Source organism: Mytilus californianus, unplaced genomic scaffold, assembly GCF_021869535.1.
Source record: "Mytilus californianus isolate M0D057914Y unplaced genomic scaffold, xbMytCali1.0.p SCAF_8, whole genome shotgun sequence".
NCBI lineage: Eukaryota > Metazoa > Mollusca > Bivalvia > Mytilida > Mytilidae > Mytilus > Mytilus californianus.
Genome location: NW_026262734.1, coordinates 112,023,595 through 112,039,166, shown reverse-complemented (window position 1 = coordinate 112,039,166; position 15,572 = coordinate 112,023,595).

The window sequence follows — 15,572 nt, the reverse complement described above, 5'->3', positions numbered from 1 at the left end:
ATGTTTTATCAGATACTTGATGGCTTTAACCCCTTCTGACAAGGTGTCAAGTTAAACTTATTCTCGTTTAGCCCATGCTCTGACGTAGTCCTCAATGACATCCATAATTATTTTGAAGATAGGGTTCCAATTGATGTCCTCAAATTCTCTGAACTTAGGACCATGCTATATCACCTTTCGGAGATGTTTATGTTGAATTATGTTTAGATCCCCAGTAATGACATGGTCAGAGAGGCTGTAGATATACGGGAGCAACCATTTAACTTCAAGGGGTTATGGTTTTTATTTCTTAGTCAGAATTTCTTTTTTAGTTTTTCGACGCGATCAATCAGATTATTTTTCTCAAAATTTAACACTATAAGGTATGGGGGAGGGGGGGGGGGGGGATTTGCATTCAGAATATATTTTTTTGGTCATCTGCTTGACCAAAATATTTTTTTTCATCAAATTGGGGATCAGAATATAGTTGAATACTTTATGTGTAATGGTTTTGGTTTGTCTGTATGATACAATAGGAACAGACCGATTTTGAAAATAAGGTTGGATGTTAGATGTTACCTCTTTGCTGATGTTGGTATCATCGATTCTTTTATTAGACAACTGAAGTGGAAGGAACTTCCTTAATTCATCATGTAATTATCCCGATCTTACTGGTTTAAAAAGAAGGAAAATAGTTACACCACTAATTATACTGACCTGTCTGTATTTGGAGAAAATGTATAAGTGCATTCCGTGTCAAGTGCAAACTTCGAGTATTCTGATACTAAAAATCTGTGTCATGTTTTATGTGATTTATGCCAATCTAATTAATCAGGCCGTTTTCAACTGATTTTAAACAGTGTATTCTTATATCTTATGTTGTGCTGTTTACAATTGACCCAAGTTAAGTGAAGTTGAAAATTCTCAAACATGTTGACCAGGTCTGATATGGTGGTGTTACTTCTATCAAAGTCTATCCGAATTTTTTTTGCAAAGAATTCTGCTAGAGCCAGTGATAGGGACCGTCTTAGACTTGCAGTGAGGTGAGAGTTTTTCCCAATTCAGGAACCTTTTTATCATTTGTTTTCGTTGGCTGGTGTTTATCATATTTGTTTTTCGTTTATTGCTTTGCCGTTAATCAGGTCGTTGATTTGTCTTTAAAATTGTTTAACACTTTGTCATTATGGACACTTTTTTAGCTGTATTACTTTACGACATGGATTTGTTATTTGTTCCAAACCATAAGATGACCCATTTGTTGTTTAATTCCACGTCATTGGAACTCTGGTGGATATTTGAATCATCAGTAATCTTCTCATCTTCTATTTTCTATATGAAAGAATAGCCAAATCCAATTTGGTCTGATGGATTTTGTGTCTTAGTTTGATGATTCTTTAGACATATCAATAGAGAAAGTTTATTTTTTTTGTATGGTTTCGTATGAATTTTCAAACCTAAGTTTGTACCTAAGTATCAGGATATTTTCTTTATTCTATGATTATAACTATTATTTGTTAATATTTGTGTTGATTTATTTTGGTTTTCAATAATTATACTGGTTAAAGCATAATCTGAAAGGTCTTCTTTGACTCAAGGGAAAGAATAAGATAAACGTTTTGATATTTAATTGCTATATACATGCTATAAAAAGATGATGATGATGATGATGGATGGATGCTTTACTTCCAGCGGCAAAGTAATACGATATTCAGGACAAGAATATGTTAATGTAGTATGAACACTTACACTGCTTTGTACTATACCAACACGCTGAGCCGGATTTTTCACGTGCTAGTTCACAAGGTAACAGTCCACAGGAAGACATGTCACCTTACACCTTACTCGAGGCGAACATGCTACCACGAGACCACCGAGGCGGTTCTAAATGAAGAGAACACGAGAGGCAAACAGATAACATGGATATTTTCGGTGTATGATATAATTCTTTGTACTGGATGTGATATCCGACAATGATACACTGTTAATCACGAAGGGTGCCATAAGCGCAGTAGGAAGTGCTTCTAAAATAATTGTTTCCTTTGTGATACACGAGGGACTTTCCGCTCTGAAATCTACAATCGTATACAAACTGAGAAAGGACAAAAGTGAAGTCAAACCTGCACATAGATATTCAGATATATACATGAGGGAAATATAGTCTTAAAATAATAGCAAATTTTTACATCAAGTTATTTTCGGGGTATCTTTCAATATAATTTTGAAAACTGTTAAGAGTTGCCTAAAATGTACACGAAACGACTGCGAAATGTTTCGAAAATGAAACGCACCAGTTTTACATCAGTAAAAAAATCCCCATACCTATGCTTTCAAAACATAAAAAATGATGAAAGAAATAATTAAAAAATCACTACCATAAATTTTTTTCTTCACTCAAACATGTAGAAATAACAGACAATAGACAACAATGATAAAATAAAAGCAGCTACTGCTGACAATTATAGGAGGAGCATTCTTTTAAAGTGGCAATGTTGATATCTTTCAAATTGAGCTACTAAAATTACTTATACACTCTGCTGAGCTTTCCTGATGAAGTGCTTACTACGTTACGTGAGAGGTTTAGCTAGCTATAAAACCAGGTTCCATCCACCATTTTCTACATAAGAAAATGCCTGTACCAAGTCAGGAATATGACAGTTGTTATCCATTCGTTTGAGCTTTTGATTTTGCCATTTGATAAGGGACTTTCCGTTTTGAATTTTCCTCAAGTTCAGTATTTTTGCGATTTTACTTTTTACGTTATAGGTATTGATGACACGAGAACTTTCCCGTTCACATTGTTCAGTTTTCTAAGTACAAATTTTGCATATGATTTCTGTATGTTTCATTTTAATCAAATGTAAAATTGAGAATGGAAATTGGGAGTATGTCAAAGAGACAACAACCCGACCAAAGAGCAGTTAACAGCCGAAGGCCTTTCTTCAAACGAATTTAATGGGGGAAATATCAACATTTAAGAAAAACCTGTTTTGTATTCGAACTGTAGTTTAGCAGTGATAAAATATTATACGTATGTTAGTCGTAGAGTTTTCTAAAGGGAAACTTATATAGTTCGTTTCTTTGTATGCTGCATTGTCGTTTGTTTTTTTGTTGCACTTCAGTGTTTCTGTTGTTTCGTTGTTTTCCTCTTATAGTTGATGTGTGTCCCTCGGTTTTAGTTTGTAACCCGGATTTGTTTTCTCTCAATCGATTTATGACTTTTGAACAGCGGTATACTACTGTTGCCTTTATTTATAAGAATCTTTATTCGATACTTTTGCAAATTTTAAGTTTATATCCCTGAATTGCTGGAATGTCACAGGAAAAACAACAACACAGTTTGGTTTTTGTAAGCCAAAAGATTTTAAAATGACCATGAATAAGTGTAAAGTTATACAAATAAAACACTAGACAGAAAACTGATAAACATAATAATTGAGGTTATATCAATAGCCGAATTTTAAAAGGGATTTGTTTAAGGAGGTTTTTATATTATAGTTCGTTTCTGTGTGTGTTACATTTTAATGTTGTGTTTCTGTTGTGTCGTAGTTCTCCTCTTATATTTGATGTGTTTCCCTCAGTTTTAGTTTGTAACCCGGATTTGTTTTTTTCTCAATCGATTTATGAATTTTGAACAGCGGTATACTACTGTTGCCTTTATTTATCAACTATCTACCCGAGAGATCGTATTACTTTAAATGCAATAGAACGATATTTACAATAATGTGCACATACGATTGAGCACATACACTTTTCGGCTGTACTTTTAACTTTATGGAAGTCCTTCGACAGAGTAAATTTGTTAAATGATTGTTTAGGTGACATGAAAAAATAGATTTAGTTAATAACACTTCATACAGGATAAAAGGGTGAGTACAGTAATTTACGTTGATATTTCCTTAGAGGGATTAGTATTTATATTGACTTTCACTACATGGCTTTATGACGTGTAAAACTCAAATCTTTTTAAAACAGTATTTGTATTTCAAGAGTAAATGTGTGTTTAAAACACAAAATGTGTACAATATTTGTGTTAGACGATTAAGATACCTGGAACATATAAATAAGTGAAATCTTTTAATTTTACAGTAATGACAGGCCTTTTGATGTGTGTATACTTTACATTACTATTTCCTTGTCTGAACTGAAAGATCGACTTGGACAGAAAATTTTAGTCTTTGTACAAATATGGGAATCGTAGACACAAATTATTGTGGATACCAATTTTCGTCGATTTCGTGTGTACAGAAGAACCTCGAATTTAAATGTTCAATGAATATACATGTATAACGAATTTTCCAAAGGAATGTATGCAAACTTTGTCAAAACAACGAAATTAAATATCGACGAAAATGCAAGTTTTGCTCAATCCACAAACATTTGTACCCACGAAAATAGATGAATCAACAGTATTTCATTGCGTTTCCGATGAATTTACTTCTTAGCTGGTATTACCATCGTGGACGTAACGGTCACCAGCAGCGGTATTGACCTAGTGGTAGTAAGATAGGATGAACTGACTACTTAGCTGGTATTACCATCGTGGACTTAACGTTGACCAGCAGCGGTATTGACCTAGTGGTAGTAAGATAGGATGAACTGACTACTTAACTGGTATTACCATCGTGGACTTAACGTTCACCAGCAGCGGTATTGACCTGGTGGTAGTAAGATAGGATGAACTGACTACTTAACTGGTATTACCATCGTGGACTTAACGTTCACTAGCAGCGGTATTGACCTAGTGGTAGTAAGATAGGATGAACTGACTACTTAACTGGTATTACCATCGTGGACTTAACGTTCACCAGCAGAGGTATTGACCTAGTGGTAGTAAGATAGGATGAACTGACTACTTAACTGGTATTACCATCGTGGACTTAACGTTCACCAGCAGAGGTATTGACCTTGTGGTAGTAAGATAATAAACGGTACCAATTATACTACACCAATTGCGGGGGTAAATTAAACTACTCTTCAATTTAACCTTTTGTCATAATGGGCCCTTTTATAGCTGCATGGCTATATGGTAAGGATTTGTTATTTGTTCAAGACCGTATGATGACCCATAGTTGCTTAAATCCATGCAATTGGAACTCTGGGGTGGATATTTGTCTCATTCAATTAATCAGGCCGTTTCAACTGATTTTAAACAGTGTATTCTTATATCTTATGTTGTGCTGTTTACAATTGACCCAAGTTAAGTGAAGATGAAAACTCTCAAACATGTTGACCAGGTCTGATATGGTGGTGTTACTTCTAACAAAGTCTATCCGAATTATTTTTGCAAAGAATTCTGCTAGAGCCAGTGATAGGGACCGTCTTAGACTTGCAGTGAGGTGAGAGTTTTTCCCAAATCAGGAACCTTTTTATCAGTTGTTTTCGTTGGCTGGTGTTTATCATATTTGTTTTTCGTTTATTGCTTTGCCGTTAATCAGGTCGTTGATTTGTTTTTCAAATTGTTTAACATTTTGTCATTATGGAGACTTTTATAGCTGTATTACTTTACGACAGGGATTAGTTATTTATTCCAGACCATAAAATGACCCATTTGTTGTTTAATTCCACGTCATTGGAACTCTGGTGGATATTTGAATCATCAGCAATCTTCTCATCTTCTATTTTCTATATAAAAGAATAGCCAAATCCAATTTGGTCTGATGGATTTTGTGTTTTAGTTTGATGATTCTTTAGACATATCAATAGAGAATACATATATTTGTTTATTTTTTTTGTATGGTTTCGTATGAATTTTCAAACCTAAGTTAGTACCTAAGTATCAGGATATTTTCTTTATTCTATGATTATAACTATTATTTTTTGTGTTGATTTATTTTGGTTTTCAATAATTATACTGGTTAAAGCATAATCTGAAAGGTCATCTTTGACTCGAGAGAAAGAATAAGATAAACGTTTTTCTAAAGGAATGTATGCAAACTTTGTCAAAACAACGAAATTAAATATCGACGAAAATGCAAGTTTTGCTCAATCCACAAACATTTGTACCCACGAAAATAGATGAATCCACAGTATTTTATTGCGTTTCCGATGAACTGACTACTTAGCTGGTATTACCATCGTGGACTTAACGTTCACCAGCAGCGGTATTGACCTAGTGGTAGTAAGATAGGATGAACTGACTACTTAACTGGTATTCCCATCGTGGACTTAATGTTCACCAGCAGAGGTATTGACCTAGTGGTAGTAAGATAGGATGAACTGACTACTTAACTGGTATTACCATCGTGGACTTAACGTTCACCAGCAGCGGTATTGACCTAGTGGTAGTAAGATAGGATGAACTGACTACTCAACTGGTATTACCATCGTGGAATTAACGTTGACCAGCAGCGGTATTGACCTAGTGGTAGTAAGATAGGATGAACTGACTACTTAGCTGGTATTACCATCGTGGACTTAACGTTCACCAGCAGCGGTATTGACCTAGTGGTAGTAAGATAGGATGAACTGACTACTTAGCTGGTATTACCATCGTGGACTTAACATTCACCAGCAGCGGTATTGACCAAGTGGTAGTAAGATAGGATGAACTGACTACTTAGCTGGTATTACCATCGTGGACTTAACGTTCACCAGCAGCAGTATTGACCTAGTGGTAGTAAGATAGGATGAACTGACTACTTAGCTGGTATTACCATCGTGGACTTAACGTTCACCAGCAGAGGTATTGACCTAGTGGTAGTAAGATAGGATGAACTGACTACTTAGCTGGTATTACCATCGTGGACTTAACGTTCACCAGCAGAGGTATTGACCTAGTGGTAGTAAGATTATAAACGGTACCAATTATACTACACCAATTGCGGGAGTAAATTAAACTACTCTTCAATTTAACCTTTTGTCATAATGGGCCCTTTTAAAGCTGCATGACTATATGGTAAGGATTTGTTATTTGTTCAAGACCGTATGATGACCCATAGTTACTTAAATCCATGCAATTGGAACTCTGGGGTGGATATTTGTCTCATTAGCAATTTTGTCATCCTCTATTTTTGTATAAAAGAATAGCCAAATCTAATTTGGTCTGATGGATTTTGTGCCTTAGTTTGATGATAATTTAGACTTATACATAGATATTTTTACTTTGCTTTATATCCCCGATGGTAATACCAGCTAAGTAGTCAGTTCATCGGATACAGATATTGTTTCATTAAATTTTTTTTTTAAATAAAAAACTTGGCTGAAACCTCGATTAAATCTCGGCTATACAATAATCTTGCCATGCTTAAGGTGTTTTGTAAATTGTAAAATGTAGCTAGAAAACAATGCAGCTTGAAAACTTCCCGTTATCTTTATTTATCAAATATAGTAAGAAAGTGATCTTTCGTGCAATGATTTATTTTTGTACTAATATTTTCTTAACTATGATGCTGTAGCTTTTTAAGCTGTAGAATTTTAACAAATTAGGTCAATACCAGAAAAATAAGCCTCAAACAAAAAGTTTATATTTTTCTGACATTAATCTAGTTTTGTATAATTACGATATGAGTGTATTGGTTAGGTAATAATCCTTGGCATAATGTTGCTCAATCTGTGTCGGAATATATTTAAAAATTTAAGTACATTTTGTAGTTTACCGATGTTCATATCAAATAAATAGATCGATCGATCAAGAAGATAGAACTCAAACAAATAAAGATTCCATATAAAAACTAAAGAATTCGCATGAACTCCAAAAGGAGTACGACTGAGCATGTCCAGAAGGTAAGCGTCTTCTGCTATAAAAAAAGTAAAATCACAAAAATACTGAACAACGAGGAAAATTCAGAACGGAAAGTCCTTAATCAAATGTCAAAATCAGAATCTCAAACACATCAAACGAATGGACAACAACTGTCATATTCCTGACTTGGTACAGGCATTTTCTTATGTAGACAATGGTGGATTAAACCAGGCCTTTTCTTGTGTATAAAATTGTAGATTAAGCGAATGCATCACATGCCATTCAAATTCATACTCATTTATAAAGACCGCGCTGGCGATCGAGACACATGTTATCGGTCGACCAATTCGCGATGGTGACCGTAAATCGTATGTAAGGTCGATTTCAGTCGTACTTTGTCATAAGCTCTGATATCTTGTCAGGTTTTGGCTATACTTTATGGCCCCATTGATTGATCAGACTGGTCGATACCTCTGCTGGTAGGTTGTTAGTCACTGAGGAAATCCCCAGGCAAGAAGTCAGTACTTAATACATAACAATACGGATATTGTTTAATTTGAATTGTCCGATATAAACTTTTGAAATTATGGAATTTATCTCCCTCGTGTAACGCTCTGACACCTTGTTGTCCAACTTCTGCTATACTTAATGTCCTTTCTGGTTTAATAAGCTCTTCATCAGGTGTATTATAATTTGGCTATACTTAATGTCCTTTTTAATTTAATCAGCTCTTCAGCAGGTGTGTTATAAAATGGCTATACTTAATAGCACCTGAGATCACCCCCAGTTTTTGGTGGGGTTCGTGTTGCTTAGTCTTTAGTTTTCTATGTTGTGTCTTGTGTACTATTACTGTCTGTTTGTCTTTTTCTTTTTTAGCCATGGCGTTGTCAGTTTATTTTTCTATCTATGAGTTTGACTGTCCATCTGGTATCTTTCGCCCCTCTTTGAATGTCCTTTCTGGTTTAATCAGCTCTTCAACAGGTGTGTTATAAAATGGCTATACTTAATGTCCTTTCTGGTTTAATCAGCTCTTCAACAGGTGAATTAGAATATGAATTTTTAAATATTTTAGCCTCGAGCATCACTTAAGAGACATTAATACTGGTTCTCTGTAACAATTTAAACTCTTATATAGGGAGTGTGGCACGCATGGTCATGGATTTCCTTAAAACTTCACACACTTACTAGTCTTGATGAAACAAACAAAAAATGGCAAAATTTTTGTTGCTAAGCATATCGGTTGCCATAGCAACCGATGACCAGTTTTACCTCTTCTTAATATCTATGATTTTAAGCTGAAAAAGGCTATTTTCAACATAATTTTTCATAATAAATAATTAAGAGAATGAATATTGTTTTATGATTTTATTAAATATATGCATTTTATTAATGTAATTTAATAACTGATATTTTCATATTCCATTTCAATCATTATCACATATACCCCCCTTTTTATGTGGTTTGCATTAGGTAAAAAATACCCTGTTGAGGTCATTTTTAAATGCTCACCATAATTGTTTGCGGACACCTGAGTTAAAGTCAACCATGAATTCATAAATATCATAGACTTATCTTATCAATGATGCGAAAAAGTAATGGGGAAGTATGTCTCAATATTTTGTTACCATGGATACAAAATGCTTAGTTTTCATTTTTGGAGAAAAATTTTTTTTTGAAAATTTTGAAAAAAAAATGTTTTAAAACCTAATTCTGCAGTCCGATAAAAAAAAATATACAATATGCAGAAGTTATTGTAATCATCCAAATTTTAAACATATTCATATATAACGGTATTATAGTTTTAACTGTGTTGCTATGGAAACAATTTCATTTTGATACACAAGTTTAAAACAATTTTGAAAAAAGTTTCAGTTAGTTTCTTAAATGTGCACAAAAGTAGGAAAACTAAAACACTTATTAAGTTTCACTGTATACACACATCTGTATATATAAATGATTTTGCTAGTATAGTATTTCGATAATGATGTTACCACTTGAAGGAAACAAACACAATTTCTCTATTCTGGATAAAAGTGATGATTATAAAGAAATTTCAGTCTGTTTTCATGATCATGAAAAATATACAAGAAAAACAATTACTCAATCTAGAAAAAAACAAATAAAATCATGTAAAAAATTACATGTTCAATTGTTCAATATTTGCCATTCAATGTGCTGCCATGAAAACAAGTAGTTCATTTGCAAAAATACGGATAAGTATTAATTTTTACAAATGCGTTTTAATGAACTTCGATACATATAACAATGAATGTATACAGTTTTGCTTACATAAGCAGGTTTTCTTGTATTTGAGAAATATTAATAATATTCCAGGCATTATTAGTGATAGTGTTGCCATAGAAACAACAAATTACATGTATATGCATAAACTTTGAAAACGCTTGAAAATAGACTAAATCTCTCATACAAAAACTCTCTTCTGTAAGTTTTCAATTTAATGCAGTGTCAAAGAATGATGGCTTTTACAAGTCAGTCCATCAACTAGTATTCAAATGCTGTAGTGAAGATTAAAGATCAAAGTGCCACTTGGTGTTGACAGTTTGGAATTTTAGCTACTAGCTCCTAACTATTTATACATAATATTAAGAAGATACATTGACATTGACAGTTCAAGAAAGGCCAAGCTTAAAATTGTTTGTGTGAGGCACAGAAATATATACTTATCACAAATGAAAATAATCAAGATCGTTGGGGAGGGGGGGGGGGGGGGGGGTAAGATTTTGTAAAAATGAAATGATCGATTAGTTATGGTTTGATTTGTGTCCAGTGTCAAATATCTCATGCATATTTCAGAAGAGAACAAAATCAATAAAAATTTAATAGGAACATTGTTGGTCCAGTGCTAGTCTACTGACCCAAAATTAATTAAAGACAATAATTTGATACACTTCAACACAATAAAAAATAGAACAAAAAGAGTCAGACGGTGGTCCTCTAAGTAAATGATAATTGACCATCTAACCTTTTTTTCTATAAAGGAAAAAATACCTATATTATGAGCTGTTTATTTTTCTTATTCATTATTAAACTCAATGTTGAAATGGCAAAGCATGTATAGCTATACGTTTTGAATATTATTGTATTATTGGATGATGAGTATCTACATGAAGATCATTTTCGAGGTGAAGTTGAAAAAAATAGACAATTTCAAAAAGGTCCGGCAATATGGGTAGGCTGGGATGAAGGCGGACAATTTGAAATATCACTGGAAATCGGGATCAATTGGACAAGGACAGAAATTTCAATAGGTCAACTTGGGTGCCCCTAAAAGAATTAACACAAGGGTTCTTTAGCAAACAAAGGGTGTAACCAACAAGGGCGGGTACTGTCGGCCGTTGACCCGATGGTCCCTGCTATCCATCCGACACATTTCTTGTTTGCCGTTCTGGCCGGGGAGGAATTTTCGAGATTTTCCAAAAAGATTCGTTTCCCTACGAGAACCCGCGGAAAGTCTGTCAGATGGTGGCTGCGGGTCTTAAATATGGACAATTTTCATATAACGGGTCCCACTGACTGCCTACAGTGATGGCCCGCTACATTTATGCTTCAGTGATTCCATATGTAATCAACCAAATAATTCCAATAAATAAGGAGGGGATGGGCCCTCAGGGCCCCTGGATCCGCCTATGGTAGCACTATCTTAACATTAGTATTAGGCATTGGATTATTGAAATTTGAGAAAATAACAATTATCTTAAATTTATGGATTTTTAGCAGCAAATTAAAACAATATTGACCATAAATTATGCTAACTCTTTACCGTGAAAGGGTAACTTTAAAAGAATTATATACATGTGCATATAATTTGATTTTCACTGAACATGCTGAAAGCCCATTACACAAAGATGTTTCTCAAAATTAGTATATTGTCTTTCTTTTAACAAAAATAAAATTAGATTTTACTTTGAAACAGGACTCAATGTTTATAACATATAATACATGTGACTTTTTGTCCTTGACTTTTTGTCTGTGACTTTCTGTCCTATATTCTAACCGTTATCATGACCAGGAAAAATGACTTTATACCTATTTATATGTAATAGGCTTTGCATCAAATTTATAGAAACACTTAGATTGAACCATTAATTTTATCAAATAAGAAAATATAAAATGCTTTTCAAACATATTAGCAAACGATAAATGTATTGACTTTCGAGAACATTTGGCATACCTCAAGTTCAGTCGTTGAATATGTTTACTTATATTTTATTAAAATATTTTAAACTACTAAGATATCGTGCATGCAGGGGCTCGGGCATACCTCAAGTAGTCCGCGAAATTTTTATTTTTTTTATGAAAATATTTAAAACTACCAAGATATCCTACACAAGGCTCGGGCATGCCTTAAGTTGTACGTGGAAATAATTATTTACTGTTATGAAAATATTAAAAAACAATTATATTGGATTTATCAACTTACATGTATTTTTGGCCTACTTCACACCTTTTGTGTGTTACTTTATATTTGTAATCAAACGTGTCAAATTATAAACGGTAATATACAACATAATTTACAACACAGTAAAATACAATATATTACTCAATACCATAAAAGTTTAAATAACCTGGTGCCCGTCACAGTACCCTAAACTGTTTTTCCCGTTTTTTTTTATTATTTGATAAAGACTTTACCATTCAATCTTAATGGGTTTTTTTAAATAAGTTTTAAGCAAATCCTGTAAGATATAAATAGGTATTAGGTAGTACAACGATCAGGACACAGTCAATGTTGGTAAGGTCAAGTTTTTTTTTACCCAAAAACATATATTTTCTCCCTTTTTTTAATGATATAAAATAACACAGAAATTTTCTTCGGTAAGGTCATTGCTGTTGTTGGTCAGGTCATTGTCAACATTAGAAGGGTCACGTTTTCGGAATTTTTCGGAATTTTTTTAATATTTTTTTCTATATTTTTCATATAGTTATATATTAAATGATCAAATTTTATTATATTTCAAATTTAACCTAAATCCTTTAAGAAATAAAAAAGTAATGAGCATTTTCATTTGGTCCTGTCATTGTCAGCGTTGATCAGGTCACGTTTTATGAAGATTTAAAAGTTTTCTATAATTTTTCTTATATTTATGTATTAAATGGACTAAATTTATAGCAATTCAAATTTGACAAAATTTTTAAGAAATAAAAAAGTTATAAGCATTTTCGTTTTGGTCCAGTCATTAGTGTAACCCGTCAAAGGGAGATAATTCGTATTGTGAGGAATATTGCACAATGACCATTTTTTAGAAATTAATTTCAGATGTTTCTAAGTAGATTCCCCATAACTTTTTTTAAATTTTTGATAAAAACAAGGCTGAAATTAATTGTTTTTGTGTTTCTTTTTAATAGATGTAGCCGCATAATTTCACAACACTACACCAAATATTGTATTTTTCTCAAAATTCCCAACTTTCTCTGCTGTTACCATGGGAACCAACCAATATATATATCGGTTGGCATTATTTTTCTGACTAGGCTAAAAGGATATACATATCAGCCAATTTTCAGAAAGATCGGTGACTATGTGTGCCGAAAAAGTTTAAGTGGTTACAGAGAATGAGTATTAATTGTTAAAATGCGCATCTGGTGTAGTAATGTTATTTGAACAGTTTATGAGCACATGCATGTTAATAAGGTCAATGAGGTCCGTATAGTGTGAAAATGTATAAATGAGATATGTAAACGTCATACGACAATGCACAGGATATGTAACTGCTGAGAAATGGTAAGATGATAATTGCAAAATCAAATTAATTGTCGCAATGGTGATACATTCCAATGGAAGCGCACGCCAAACAGTGACAGGATAGTCAACCTAATGACGTTGGTCACTTAGTGGTAGAAGAAGAAGTAGAAGAAGGGAGTCTTTCCCGCGTAAATGTCATGTGTAAAACGGGATATACCATTTTCAGGGCTATACTGTCTTTAATATTTAGGTCTTTTTGAAACAGCAAAATACCAAGAAAGCGTTAACTAAATATAATGTTTCTGTATAAAGGAAGTTCATCAGGAAATTTAGTTGTTTTCGCAAAAAAAAAAAAGAAAAAAAAACACGAAGTAACATACATTAACTCGACTCTGATTGTAAACGCCCCTAAAAATATATTGGTATATGGAATCGTCCATATCGATTTTTATAAAGATGAAAGACGTAGAATTCGCAAAATGTACACTGATTCTGTTGATTTTATCAGTTGAATGGACTGGAATGAGATTAAATGTATATGCATAAAGGTCTATTCAACAGTAGTGTAAATCAGGTGTATTTGTTGGTTGAAATATGATGGGATATGCTGTACATCTACTTCAATTCTGACTAGACTAGGGACTTAATGTGTACAAACCTGACGTCAAATTATGTACTATAGAAGAAAAAACAAATAATATCACATTAAATCCTATCACATTACATCCAAAAACAATTTACATCTCATTACAATAATCCAAATTCAATCATATGACGATGTCAGTGGAAGAAGTTCCCGCGCAAATGTCATGTGTTAAACGGGATAGACTAAACAGAGTTTTAGGTCTGTGTTGTCATTCACATTCCGATCAATTTACACAGTTAAATAAAATATATATGTTAACCGCCTCCGGGTGCGGGATTTACTCGCTGTTTTGAAGACCCATTGGTGGCCGTCGGCTGTTTTCTGCTGTTTGGTCGGGTTGTTGTCTCTTTGACACATTTCCTATTTCCATTCTCAATTTTAACTACATTTATTTTGGTTTTGAATTTAGTTAACTTATCAGAAAAATGATTTAGTTCTCGCAGAGAACGCTAAATAGTATACATTAACTCGACACTGAATCTAAAAAACCCTAAAACATAATGGTACATGGAATCGTCCAAACAGATTTCCTAATATTGATAAAGGTGAAATACTAGAATCAGAATTGTTTACACAGAAATAAGATCAGAAATAAAGCCCTATGTAAAGTGTAAACCAAAAAAAAAAACCTGTATAAAATCATTGTTTATTACATTTGCTTGCATAAGAACCTTGAAGTTGAAACTAATAACGATTACGTGTATCCTGTCAACCCCTGAAAAAAATAATATTGTCTTCTTGACTACTTCCCCGCGCCACGGACTGATTTGTTAATATATTGTTATAGAATATGTTAAAAATAGGGAAATATTATCCTCCTTGAGGTATCGTTAGACAAATTTTAAATTTCTTTTTATGAAATATTTGAATATAGAATTGTGTTAGTAATAGTGTAATTATTTGTATATCTGACTATGAGTGATTTTGAAATCCAAAAGTTTATACAAACTTTGAAGACCTGATAAGTCAAAAAGAAAGACCAAAAAGTGAAGTCAAACCTGAACATAGATATTAAGATATATACATGAGGGAAATATAATCCTTAATACAAAATGATTGCAAATTTTTAAATCAAAAAGTAGTCGGAGCCTCTTGCAATATAAGTTTGAAAACTGGAAAGAGTTGCTCAAATGTACACAGAACGACTGCGATATGTTTCGAAAATGAAACACACCAGTGTTACATCAGAATTAAAATTCCCATACCTTTTCTTTACAAAATATTAAAATGGATGAAAGAAAAAAAATCACTACCATAAACATGTTTATGGCTCAAACATATAGAGATATATAATAGAGGCAATAGACAACACTATGCAATGTCAACATATACTGCTCAAAATTATTCGAGGGGAATTCTTTTAAAGTGACAATGTTGATATCTAACACATTGAGCTACTAAAATACTTATACACTCTGCTGAACATTCAGGATGAAGGTATTCAAGTAAAGTGTTTACAACGTTCCTATAAAGGTATTGATGACAGGACAATTCATTTTCATATTGTTCAGTTTTTCTAAGTACAATATATTTGATATTATTATGTCCGTATGTTTCATTTT